Source organism: Dipodomys spectabilis, unplaced genomic scaffold (genome assembly GCF_019054845.1).
Source record: "Dipodomys spectabilis isolate Male_0828 unplaced genomic scaffold, ASM1905484v1 ptg000063l, whole genome shotgun sequence".
In the NCBI taxonomy this organism is placed as follows: Eukaryota; Metazoa; Chordata; class Mammalia; order Rodentia; family Heteromyidae; genus Dipodomys; species Dipodomys spectabilis.
Genome location: NW_024870740.1, coordinates 5,871,575 through 5,886,069, shown reverse-complemented (window position 1 = coordinate 5,886,069; position 14,495 = coordinate 5,871,575).

Below are 14,495 nucleotides of genomic sequence, written 5' to 3'. Positions count from 1 at the left end.
GTTTATGCCCCTGTTACGGCAACTGTCACAGGTAAACTCCATAGAAGGTGTTCCCATACAATTCTAAATCGTTCCTAAAGTTCAGAGTAGAATAATCAATTTGATTTTAAGTTCAAATTATTTCTTACAGCCCACTCTCCTCTCTGGAATTCTGTAATAAAGTCTAGGATGAATGAAATACCTCCAACATGGTCCTAGATAACATTTTAAGTGCTGAATGTGGGTGATTATAACTTTTAAAGAGAGATTAAGCTTTATCACAGAGTTGAGTCCACCTGACAGGCAACTCTTCAGTGAGGAAATCATTTCTTCCCTTTTAGGGTTGAGAAGAGTTGACAGAATCAAGTATTTGAAACATGATTTCTATGTTTCACTTTTTTTCTGGGATACAGAGAATTCTGAACTTGGGTCTTTGTGAATAAATCACAGAAAGCCCTGGGTGAGTAAAGGTGGTACTTAATACATGACCTGCTTCAAAGCATAATCCATACTTGCTTGATGGATTTCCATATTATTATACGTAAGTAGTACTCTGCACTAAATGAAAATATGTGTTATTGACTTAGGAACCAAGTAGTGATTAGTAAAGAAGCCACTAATTGGTGGCTGTAATTTTCAGTTGCAAAATATTTAATAAATCCTTACTAAAAACAAAAATTGGAAGCACAAGATGTACTCAAGGAACTCGGAGTCTTAAGAAGAAGTCTGAAGGGCTGGGAAGGTGGCTCAGTGGTAGAGCGCTTGCCTTGCATGCCTGAGGCCCTGGGTTCAATTCCTCAGCACCACATAAGCAAAAAGAAAAAAGCCGGAAATGGCGCTGTGGCTCAAGTGGTAGAGCGCTAGCCTTGAGCTGAAGAGCTGAGGGACAGCACCCAGGCCCAGAGTTCAGACCCCACGACCGGACCCAAAAAAAAAAAAAGAAGAAGTCTGAAATTGGCTACCAACATGAGGTATTCATTGTTTGGGGCATTATTTGACAAAGAACTGAGTCTGGAGTCCTAAGTCACTAAGCCCTAAGAGTTAAACTTGGCGATCTATATAGGATATGTGCAAACCTTTCTTCTTTAATACAATTGAAACTTTGAGTGTCTTTGTTACCAGAGGAAAACCAAGCCTACTCTGACTAAAGTACAGTTCAATTAGCCTTATTGTACAGATGAAAAAGTTGAAAAAAATCTTAGTACATTTCCTAATATTTCAACATTAGTAAAGATAAAATTAACTCAACCCTGTGTCACCAAGGGTCAATTCTCACCTAAGGAGATTTTTCTCCTTTAAGTTCTGTCAAAACTTATGCAAATATGCATGAAATGCCATTTGGCCCATAAAGGTTGTCATAAGAAGGGATAAGCTTCACTCAAGAAAACTACATAGGAGGTCATAGTCTAATATCCACGTTGAAGGGAAAGGAAGATAAAACTGTACCCTTTATGAAACACAGGGGAAACACTCTCCTTAATTCTTCATAATGATCTAGACATTGTTGGCTCACATCACCAATGATTCTAGCTACCCAGGAGTCTAATATGTGAGAATCACAGTTCAAATCAAGCCCAGGTAGAAAATTCTGCAAAACTCCATCTACAATTATCAGCAAAGTAGCTGAACTGGAGGTATGGCTCGAGTGGTAGAATGCTAGTTGGGAGCAAAACAGCCAAGCAATAGCATGGGAGGCCCTAAGTCAAGCCTCAGTAACCCCACAAAAGAAAAAGAAAGGAAGAAAGGAAGAAAAAAAAGAAAGAAAGAAAGATAGAAAGAAAGGAAGATAGAAAGATACAGGAAGGAAGGAAGGAAGGAGGAAGGAAGAAAGAAGGAAGGAAGGAAGGAAGGAAAAAAGGAAGGAAGGAAGTCAGTCTTTAAAAATGAGAATCTGAAAATGGCAAAGGAGAAATCTAAACTGTTTTTATGACTCCCAAACCAACATTGAAAGGTAGAAGCTTGATATACAAGAAATAAATGAACAACAAAAAGCAAAATATGAACTTTGTACTTGGCAAGCAGTACTTCAGACTCTGCTGGGTGTTGTGGCTCTATATTTTCGTATCTTGTCCTCCTACTGAGTAAAGCCACAATAAAAGTCTGAGGTTGAAAGAGAGGGAATGTTTCATTTTCCTTCCTTAATTTGTGGGCTGGAATAATACAAATCCTTCCATGAGATCAAAAGAATGTTGTGAGGGAATAGCTGCTGGGTTTCTATACTACTTGTATGTTTCTCATGGGAATGTTTAGCCAGCGCTCATCATTCCAGATGGTGAGAAATCATTCATCTATGGAGCAGGAGAATGATAAGCTATTTAATCCAAACATGAGTAAAGCAAGAGAATTATTGAAAATTAGGTTTTCAGAAAAGACTTTTCAGATTCTCATCTTCTCCAAATGGGAAGAATGCATAGTCCTTAAGAGTTGGAGTGAATGAAAGGAATCAATAACACATTTGGAGTTGATTTTAAGATAAAATAAAATTTAAGGTGGAAGTTTAGTGTTCTCACTCTCCTACTAGTTCCCCTACAACCACACACACACACACACACACACAACCTGTGAATGAATACACTGAGCACATTCTTATCCTGAAGTTTCATTTTTCATGCTATTTCTCATGAAACATAGCATTGCCTTGTAGTCAGGCTCTGACAGTAATTCAAATCAGAGTACCTTAGTAAGTAAGCATTGATGATGCTTTAATAAGCATGGCCAGCCCATCATACCACACAATGCTCAGGCACGGAGAAAGCTCCTGTTTTAGCTAAGCCTTCCTAAGAAGGAAAAGTCTTCTTCTACCACTTATTCCCCTCCCAGCAGCACTTTTGCATCTTTGTCATTAAATTTACTTCTCATTTTTCTATAGGAGCTAGGAATGATTCTTTGATTTTTCTAGAGCTCCATTCTAGGGTTCCTTTCCTTGATTGTAAATACAACCAGATAAGCAAATCAGTTTTCAAACTAACAAAAGTATTTTGTTTAAAAATAAATAGCATGTTTTGTGATTCCAGGCAGGAAACCTTTCCTTTTGTTTATTATTTCCTTTCCTGAAATTCTGGATAGATTCAACCCTGACATAATCTTAAACTAATTTCAAGACATCACTGTAGAAACAGAGGGTGCTGGAAAACTTTCTCCTGATTTCCCTGCCACTCTTGCTCATTCAGTCACCCCACATAAAAATATGCCCTTCCACCAACCTTTCCCCAATTATTGACTGTTTCCACCTACAGAGCATTCAAGAAAATTCAAATAAATACTGGTTTTACTCGACACAATAATTCACAATATAACAATGTTCGTATTAATTTCTTTTTGTTGTTATGTAAGGCAGTTGAGTTCTTTTTTCCTACTGGCAATATTTAACAAGAATGTCAAACTATGACAGCTTTCATATTTTGAAGCATTTTTATTGGAAAATCAAAACAACATGAATATCTCATGACATAGAAATTTATATGAAAATTTGAATATTAGTGCCCCAAAATAAAGTTTTATTTATAGCAGTCATTCATATTCATTTGCATGTTATATTTTTTATTAAAATGGAAATGGCAGGGTTTGAGGAATTGTGCAAGAGACCTTATAAGTCTCTGAAAAAAAAAATGTGCAAGAGGGCTGGGAATGTGGCTTAGTATTAAAGTGCTTGCTTAGCATGCATGAAGCCCTGGGTTTAATTCTTCAGCACCATATAAACAGAAAAAGTCAGAAGTGGTGCTATGCCTTGGGCAAAAGAAGCTCAGACACAGTGTCCAGGCCCTGAATTCAAGCCCCAGGACTGGTAAAAAAAAATGTGCATGACTCAGACATATACCAGTTATTGCAAATAAGGGAAACCATGGGACCTATGTTTCTTTGGGCCTAGCTTACTTCACTTAATATATTTTTCTCTAAGTCTTTCCCTTTCCTAACAAATGGGGCAATGTCATTCTTTCTGATGGAGGCATAGAATTCCATTGTGTATATATATACCACATTTTCTTGATCCATTAATCTACTGAGGGGCATCTGAGTTGGTTCCATATCTTAGCTATGGTAAATAAGGCTGCAATAAACATAGTCGTGCTGGTAGCTTTAGGGAAATGAACCCTAAGATATGTATTCAAATGTGTTTTTTTCTTTCATGCGATTGTTTCTAACACATTTATAAGATTATTTCTTTGTTGCTTTGTATGTCCCTCCCCCACGATATAACCCCTGCTTTCACTGTATTTGATGTTGTTATAATTTGTAGAGGAGAAGGAAAAAAACAAATCGTTTTAATAGGGATACAGTTGGACCCATTGCAACAATGAGACGTACAAATCGTATGTCAAAAACGAACTTTACAACTTTGATAGGGTGCAGGGAGGAGCATTGGGTGGGGGGAGGGGGGGAGGATGGGATGGGAAGGGGAAACAAGGAGGAGGCTACAATGCTTGATAAGAAATGTACTCATTATCTTGCCCATGTAATTGTAACCCCTCTGTACAGTATATTCACAATAAAAAAATCTTTAAAAAATGTGCAAGAGACCATATTAGTCCCTGAAAAAAATTCTACTATCTACCCCTTTATAGAAAAGACTTTCTAATATTTACAGTGTTCCTTTAAGTATTTTTTATTTCTGGGCATAAAGGACATTCCATGACTCTTATTTCCAATTAACCACCAAAAGCCAAGAATAGAGCTGTGGTTCAAGTGGTAGAGTGCTAGTGTTGCACAAAAAGCCCCCAGGGACAGTGCCCAGATCCTAGGTCCATATATATATAATATTACATATATTTTTGATTGACAAATAATAATAGTACATATTTAAAGAGTACAATAGGCTTTGATCCACGTATACGTTATATAATGCCCAAATAAGCTTCATTATTACATCTATGACCTTTCACCATATGAGTACATTCCAAACCGTCTGTTCTTACTATTTTGAGATATACAATACATTATGCTCAAATAATAATGAAGGAGTTCATGAGTTCAGAAGAAGCTTTATTTTATTTTGTAATCTGACCAGAGAAAATATATATGAGATGTTTGATCATTTCTAGAAAGATGAAAGCTAAGATATAGCAGAAATAAGCAATTTGTAATAAGGCCAATTGAAACCAATTTTGTCGACAATATTAATTTTAATTCAGTCATTTTTTCTTCCACGCATCCATTAAAATTTGACTGCATGCCTGTCATAGTCCTAACACAGTGTATAACAGTAATCAAGGTACAAACCTTCACATCAACAGCCTAAGGTTTGCTATTAGGATTAAGTATTGTACAATATGCCTGATAAACTGGAAAACTAAAATCACTATGGATAAAAATTAGTGATTATCTTTGTATTTTTAAGACTTGCATTTTAGAATACACGTTTTGGCCTAGCACAGACTTCACAAATTTTGGAAACTTTGGAATCTTTTTGCTCTCTTAGAGTTTTTTTTCCTATTCTTTAAATCTTACACTTTTATCTTGATGTCATTTCAGTTATCCCCTGTTCTTTAATAATATGTTACCTACTTAGCATATTCCTTAATAATATGTTACCTATTTAGCATTTGATTCAACCCCTAACTCTATTCGTCCTGCACTTCAGATGTAACTTAAGGGACAAACAGCAGTGATATTGACAGTAATTTGCATCCTGCTCCAGGATTACCACAGCACAAATCAGCCTTGAAAGACCCAGGAACTAGGACTCTAGAACTAGGTCCATATCATTCCCTGACTCAGACACCAGGCTGGGTACTCAAGGACATTGACAGCACTCCTGCCCACAAACCTGAGCAGTTAGACCAAGGAAAATCTCTCACCGGGCTGTCCAAGCAATGTTTCCCTGTCAAAGCGAGGTTATAATGACTCAAATAGGAACCTACATGTTTCAAATGTGTAATCCTCTCTCTGAGAGGACTGGAATATTTAACTGAATGTAAATTAGAGCATTTCCAAACTTAAAAGTATATAAAATTTTATTTTTATCTTTCAGTAGTTGTACAAAGGAGTTGTCATTTAACAAAGCTGTGTATGAATATATGTCTTGATCAATGTCAACCCTTTCAGCATCCTAACCAATCTCTCTCCTATCTACTCCTTCCCTTACTCTTCTTAATTTTGTAGGAAATACATTGGATTCTTGTCTGAATTCTCCTCATCTTCTCTTTGCTCATCTATCATTTTCCCCTTGACCTCACTCCACCCCTTTTGACTGCCAGCTTCCCGGTGTTTTATTTTGTTGAACTTTAATTTTGTCTTTCTAAGGAATTACACTCTTTGAGATATGCCTTAAATCTACCATATTTCAGTTAATACATTTGTATACACTTGTATACCACCCAATTATAAATCAAGCTCCCACATATAAGGGAAAACATGGATATTTTGTCTTTTGGAGTCTGATGTACTTCACTTAGCATAATTTTTTCCAAGTCTTTCCGTTTCTTTACAAATGGTACAATAGCATTCTAAGAGGTGAGTAGATTTTCATTGTGTATATATACCACATTTTCTTGATTGGGACAATCTGCTACTTGTTCTCCACTGGCCCCTCATAAAGATGAACCATCTTAAGGTACTCATTTTAACATATAGGAGCCCTTGTCTGGAAAGTCTTTTGGACAATGTTTTATGATCAAAAATTGACTACCTGAAATTGCTTTATTATTTTACTAGAACTGTGATACTGGGTGTTCGATAGAACTTGGTAAATTTACCTAAAATTAGTCTAGGAGATTGGTACCCACCCACCTAATTAGAAATCTTGGCAGGAGAAATAATTGAGGCGTGGAACTGGTAAAGCATGTTGTCCTACCCCATGTAGCAAGCAAATTTTCATAAATGTCCAGGTGGATAAAATATTCTTTAAAGAGTGTAGTGAGAAACAACAGAGCACCCAAATTTATCCAAGAAACACTACTTTCCCTTAAATCTCACATAGATCCAAAGACATTAATTGCTGGGGAGTTTAACACACCACTATCCCCACTAGATAGATCAATTCACCAAAAACAGAGAAACTGTGGATCTAAACAACTGCATAGATAAACTAGATTTAACAGACATCTACCAAATATTTCACCCAGAAGCATCAGAATACACATTTTTCTCAGCAGCACATGGAACATTTTCCAAAATAGACCACATTTTAGGTCACAAACCAAACTTGTCCAAATTCAGAAGCATTGAAGTTATGCCCTGCATTCTCTCAGACCACAAGGTAATAAAATTAGAACTCAAAACCAAAAGCCACCAAAAGTCCTGTAACACATGGAGGCTGAACAACACACTGTTGAATCACCAGTAGAACTCAAACCCAAAAGTCACCAAACAAAGTCTTGTAACACATGGAGGCTGAACAACACACTTTTGAATCACCAGTGGGTCATGGAAGAGATTAGAAAGGAAATTCAAATGTTCATGGTATCTAACAAAAATGAACACACAAATTACCAGCTCCTCTGGGACACAGCAAAGGCAATACTCAGAGGCAAGCTTATAGCTCTGAGTTCCTACATCAAAAAATTGGAGAGATCTGAAACGAGCAATTTAATGAGACATCTGAACTTCCTTGAAAAAGAACAGCAAGATAAACCTCAATCCAGTAGATGGAAAGAAATAGTTAAATCAGAATTGAATGAATTAGAATCCCAAAAAACCATAGGAAGATTCAACAAGGAGTTGATTCCTCAAAAAAATTAGCAAAATTGACAGACCTTTAGCAAATCTTATCAGAAAAAGAAGGAACACACCCAAATAAACAAACTCAGAGATGAGAATGGAAACATCACCACAGAAACCAAGATTCAGGTCATTATAAGGGAATACTTCTCAAACCTTTATGCTAATAAGTTTGAGAATCTGGAAGAAATGGACGATTTCTTAGCAAATATCGACATTCCGAAACTAAATCAAGATGAGTTAAACCAACTTAACAGACCCATATCAAGCATCGAAATAGAAACAGCAATAAGAGACCCCCCATCTAAGAAAAGCCCAGGACTGGATGGATTTACAGCAGAATTCTACAAGGCCTTCAAAGCAGAACTCATACCAATACTCCTCCAACTCTTCAATGAAATTGAAAAAGAAAGTTCACTACCGAACTCATTCTATGAAGCCATCATAACCCTCATCCTAAAACCAGGCAAGGACTCATCAAAGAAAGAGAACTATAGGCCCATTTCTTTGATGAACATCAATGCAAAACTTCTCAACAAAATTTTGGCCAATTGACTTGAACAGTTCATCCATGGTCAAAGGGGATTCATTTTAGGGATGAAAAGCTGGTTCAATATATGCAAATCAAATAATATAATTCATTACATCAAAAAGAACAAGGATAAGAACCACATGGTTATCTCAATAGATGCAGAAAAAGCATTTGACAAGATCCAACACCCCTTTATGATGAAGGCTCTGGAAAAATTAGGAATCCATGGAACATTCCTCAATACAATAAAGTCTGTATATGACAAACCTACAGCCAGCATTATACTTAATGATGAAAAACTAAAGCCATTTCCTCTAAACTTAAGAATGAGACAAGGATGTCCATTCTCTCCATTTCTCTTCAATTTAGTATTAGAATGCCTACCTACAGCAATAAGACAAGATGCAAACATAAAGGGGATCCAAATAGGAAAAGATGAAGGAAAACTCTCCCTCTTTGCAGATGACATGATCTTGTATTTAAAGAATTTATTTTGTATTTATCTTGTATTTAAAGAATTTATCTTGTATTTAAATTTGTCTTGTATTTAAAGAATCCCACGGACTCCCAAATTACTCGAGCTGATTCAAAATTTTGACAAAGTAGCAGGGTATAAAATTAACCCTAAAAAATCAATGCCTTTTCTGTATGCCAACAATGAGAAGAGTGTGGCTGAAATCAGGAAAGCAACTCCTTTTGTAATAGCCACACACACACAAAAATACCTAGGAATTAACTTAAGAAGTGAAGGACTTCTGTGATGAAAACTTTAAAAACCTGAAAAAGGAAATCAAAACAGAACTTAGAAAGTGGAAAAAAACTCCCATGCTCCTGGATTGGAAGGATCAACATCGTGAAAATGGCAATGCTTCCCAAGGCTATCTACAAATTCAATGCGATACCTATCAATATTCCAACCTCATTCTTCAAGGAAATAGAAGAGGCAATCCAAAAATTCATATGGAACAATAAAAGACCCCCCAATAGCAAACGTGATACTTAACAGAAAGAACAGTGCAGGAGGAATATCAATACCAAATTTCAAACTCTACTACAAAGCCATAATAATCAAAATAGCTTGGTACTGGCACAAGAAGAGACCTCAGGACCAATGGAATAGAATTGAAAACCCAGAAATGAACCCACAGACCTATAGCCACCTAATCTTCGATAAAGGAGCTAAAAAAAATAGAACGGAAGAAAGACAGTCTCTTCAGTAAATGGTGCTGACAAAATTGGTTAATCACCTGTAGAAAACTAAAGCTAGATCCTTATATATCACCCTGTACCAGAATCAACTCCAAATGGATCAAAGACCTCGAAGTCAAAGCATACATCCTGAAAACATTACAGGATGGAATAGGAGAAACCCTAGGTCTACATGGCACAGGCCAAAATTTTCTTAATAGAGACCCAGAAACACAACAAATCAAAGAAAAGTTGGACAAATGGGATTGCATGAAGCTGCAGAGCTTCTGCATGGCAAAGGACATAGCTAGTAAGATCAATAGAAAGCCCATGGATTGGGAGAAGAACTTCACTAGCCATACAATGGATAAGTGTCTCATATTTAAAATATATTTGGAACTCAAAACATTAAATCCCCAACAACAAATCCTCAAAGAAACAACTGCCCTTATAAATAAGTGGGATAAAGACTTAAAGAGAAACTTCTCCAAAGAGGAAATAAGAATGGCCAATAGACACATGAAGAAATGCTCAACCTCTCTAGCCATAAAAAAAGGCAAATCACACAACCATTGAGATTCCACCTCACCCCAGTTAGAATGGCTATAATCACGAACTCTAATAACAACAGATGCTTGAGGGGATATGGCCAGAAGGGAACCCTACTGCATTGTTGGTGGGAGTGTAAACTTGTTCAACCACTTTGAAAAGCAGTGTCAAGGTTCCTCAAAAGACTCCACATAGAGCTCCGCTATAACCCAGCAATCCCACTATTGGGCATTTACCCAAATGATCACAAACAAGACCATGGTAGAGCTACCAGCACAACTGTGTTTATTGCAGCATTATTTACCATAGCTAAGATATGGAACCAACCCAGATGTCCCTCAGGAGATGAATGGATCAAGAAAATGTGATATATCTATAATGGAATTCTATGCCTCCATCAGAAAGAATGACAATACTCCATTTTTTGGAAATGGAAAGACTTGGAAAAAATTATATTAAGTAAAGTAAGCCAGGCCCAAAGAAACATAGGTCCCATGGTTTCCCTTATTTGCAATAACTAGTATATGTCTAGGACAAGTAGAAAAAATCAAAAGCTTTGTACAAATGACCAGATAAGATGAAGTAAAGTGAAATGAATCCCCAGATAGGGACACAAGTGTTTTTTTTTCTTTCTTGTTACGTTTCTAACATATTTATAAGGTACCATGTGATTTCTTTTTGTTGCTTTGTATGTTCCTCCCCCACAGTATAACCCCTGTTTTCACTATATTTGATGTCAGTATAATTTTGGAAGGAGAAGGGGAAAAAACAAAATGTTTAAATAGGGATACAGGTTGACCCATTGTAACAATGAGATGTACAAGACACTACCTTGAAAAACAAACTTTACAGTTTAGACTGGGGGATGGTGGGGAGTGTAGTTGTGGAGGTGGGATGAAAAGCATTGTAGGAGAAAACCAAAGGAGGAGGCAACAATGCTTGATAAGAAATGTACTCATTACCTTGCTCAGGTAACTGTAACCCTCTGTACAGTATTTTCACAATAGAAAACTTACCCAAAAAAGTGTGGTGATCCCATTGCCCCTTATTTTTATACAAGTCTCATTTTTTCCAATAAATGTGTGTTTGTTTTAGCAACAACAACAACAAAAAGAAATGAGTTGATACCACAATATAACACCACAATGATTATCATTTATAAGGGAAACATGACAGTTGGAAAGCAAAAAAAAAAAAAAATCAGAAAATGTCCTAATGAAGTAGAGATCTACAAACTCCCTGAAAAATATTTCAGAAAACAACCATCATAAAGCTCAGTTACAATGAGAACATGGGTAGTCAACTTCCTATTAATGTATATGTTTTTTCAAAATGTTTCAATGTATTAAAAATATCATATTTCATACCTCAAGTACATATGATTTTTATTTCTAAATTATTTCTCAAGAAAGTAAGAGAAAAATATTGCTATGCTTAAATGTACTATGTTTTAAATTTCTTTAGCTTCTTTAACAAATTACTCATCAGAATCCAATATGTCAGATTGGTTCTCCAGATAAGATTGCACACACCCCCTTCCCCACCAAGCTTTTAGATTATTTTGAAGGGAATTTCTAATGTTTAGGCAAGGCATGAAATCTCTATATTTATTCCATGTATAGAAAAATTTAACTAGAAATTACAAATTGTAAAAACATATGTTTCCTAAATAGTTCTTCCATTCAAACTCTTATATTATTCTTTATTATTATTATTATTGTGAAAATACCTTACAGAGGGGTTACAATTACATGGGCAAGGTAAGGAATACATTTCTTGTCAAGTATTGTTGCCTCCTCCTTTGTTTCCCCTTCCCATCCCTTCCCATCTCCCCCACCCTCACCATGTCCCCTTCCCTCCCCCCCATGCCAAAGTTGTAAAGTTCATTTTCGACATAACATCTTGTACATCTCATTGTTGCAATAGGTCCACCTGTATCCCTATTTAAACAATTTGTTTTTTCCCTTCCCCTCCACAAATTATAACAACATCAAATACAGTGAAAACAGGGGTTATACCATGGGAGAGGGACATACAAAGCAACAAGGAAATATCTTATAAATATGTTAGAAACAATAACAAGAAAAAAACATTTGAGTACTTATCTTGGGGTTCGTTTTGCTTAACATCAACTTATCTGACCATTTCTGCTTGTTTCAGACATATACTAGTTATTGCAAATAAGGGAAACCATGGGACCTATGTTTCTTTGGGCCTGTCTTACTTCACTTAATATAATTTTTTCCAGGTCTTTCCATTTCCTGACAAATGAGGCAATGTCATTCTTTCTGTATATTATTCTTTAAATGGAGATGTCACTAGTATTTTCTACTAATTAGTTTGACACACATTAAAAGAAATTTCACATCTCTATTCATATTATTTCTCCACTGTCCCTCTTTTAAAAAGCATATTGACTATGAGATGATTATGCTAGAATATTAAATGCTGTCTTCTTAGGAGAAGAATAAGGAGATAAGATAAATAAATGTATATTCAAGACTTAGCTGGTAACCCCACTTTCTTTTCTACTAAAATCTCATTACTTCCTTTACCAATCAAAATGAACATAAAGAAACAAACCTCAGAGGAGCTGAGGTGCTGGGGATGCCCATGACCCACTCATATTTTAATGTTAGGTATTAGAAAAGCAGTGATTTCAACTGACATAAAAGGAGTAGTAGCCAGGCACTGGTGGCTCACACTTGTAGCCCTAGGTACTCAGGAGGCTGAGATTTGAAGTCAGTCCAGGCAGGAAAGCCCTTGAGACTCTTATCTAGTTAACCACCAGAAAACCAGAAGTGGTGCTGTAGCTCAAAGTTTTAAAGTGTAGCCTTAAGTGAAAAAGCTCAGGACAGCGCACAGGCCCTGAGTTCAAGCCCCACAAGTGACAACAACAAAAAAAGTAGAAAATAACTTCACTAGGAAACCTTCTCTTAAATCACACTACCAGACCCTACCATTTTTAAGGGTACTCTTAACTGCTAACAGGTAAGGAAACTTCCATAAAGCCTCATTTAAGTTTTATTTCCCTAGGTCCTTCAAGAATATGGATTATATTAACAGTAGTTCTGGCACATATAACAGAAGTTATGTGAGTGTTCTGTCAATCAACTAATTACTATCACCAATTCTTTCAGAGCAGAGTCATTCTTTCAAAGTTTTAAACTTTCTATGATGAATGTTAATATTTATTAATATTAACAATAATTAACATTAATAATTCTGGGTCACGAATACAATAGATAAGTGTATGAAAAATAAGGAGTCTCTCACAGAAAGAATATGCGCACATGTAACACACAAACACAAGCATATATACATACACACACACAGAGTCATAAACATCTCAATGCCGTTTCAGCGCCTTCATTGATCTCCCTGGGCAGTGGGTTCCACTAAACAACTTGGGGTTGATGGAATTTCATGCCTAAATTAATTTCACCAATTAATTTAGACAATTAATTGATGTCTGGTAAAAAGGCAAAACAAGTGCTTCTGTACATTTTTCTTTTGCATTCTTTTCACATTTCTTTCCACTCCTTTCCTATCAGCTGAAATGTTTGCTTTTTAACACACCATTTGCAGAACATCAGGGTGGAGTGCCTACCTGATAACATACTAGAAGAATGCTGTCACTTCTGGAACTTTTCCATGACCTTGGAAAACTAATGCACTATCAGCAAGTGGTTCTTGGCCAATGTTTAGCTGACTTGAACCTGGAATTGGGAATGCTTTCTTAGGAAATAAGGTAATGTCATATGATTTTTTTTTTACTAACACACCCTAATAATCCATTTTTCATTCCAGAAGTGAATAGTGAGGTATTTCTCCCCTAAGACCATATTAATATAGAATTAATCTAGATTTCCTTCCTAGAACTAAAAAGGAAAGAAAGGATGTGGGGACAGAGAGAAAAGGAGGAAAGAAAAGGAGGGAGGAAGGAAGGAAGGAAGGAAGGAAGGAAGGAAGGAAGCAAGGAAGCAAGGAAGCAAGGAAGTAAGGAAGGAAGGAAGGAAAAAAAGGGAAAATGAATGCTCCATCCAGGACAGGAACTAGGCAGAACAATTCTTACAGCACTTGAGAAGCCCTTCTTCTCAGGTGTGTGTCAACTGTTCACTTTCCAGACAACTATGGAGAATGTCCAAGGCCTGCTTAAACATGTCTGCTTTCCTCCTAGAAAGTACTCTTAAATACTTGTGAGAGAGCCAACATGCACTGTCTAATTTGCATTTAACACCACTGTCAGGGAAACATTTGATGGGGGGGAGACACTTTGGGGAAGATGAGATTTCTGGCATTTTGAAATTTACTTAACAGATCTAGATGTGACAGGAGCTCTTGCACCTGCCCCTGCCAACTTTATCTGGAGTATCACAGTTTGAAGTGAAAAGGGATTACAAGTGTTGATTGGATTTTCTACTTCCATGCCAGTGCCAAGAATAAATCTTGAATGCATGGGATAGTTAGGGGTGTTTCTCCAGTTCAGATGCCTTATTAAATATGTTCAACGCACCCATGATCTGTCTGTCTTGGCATAGACTAACATTATAGAGAAATGGAAGTACTCTCACCTCTTTTTATTTTTTCT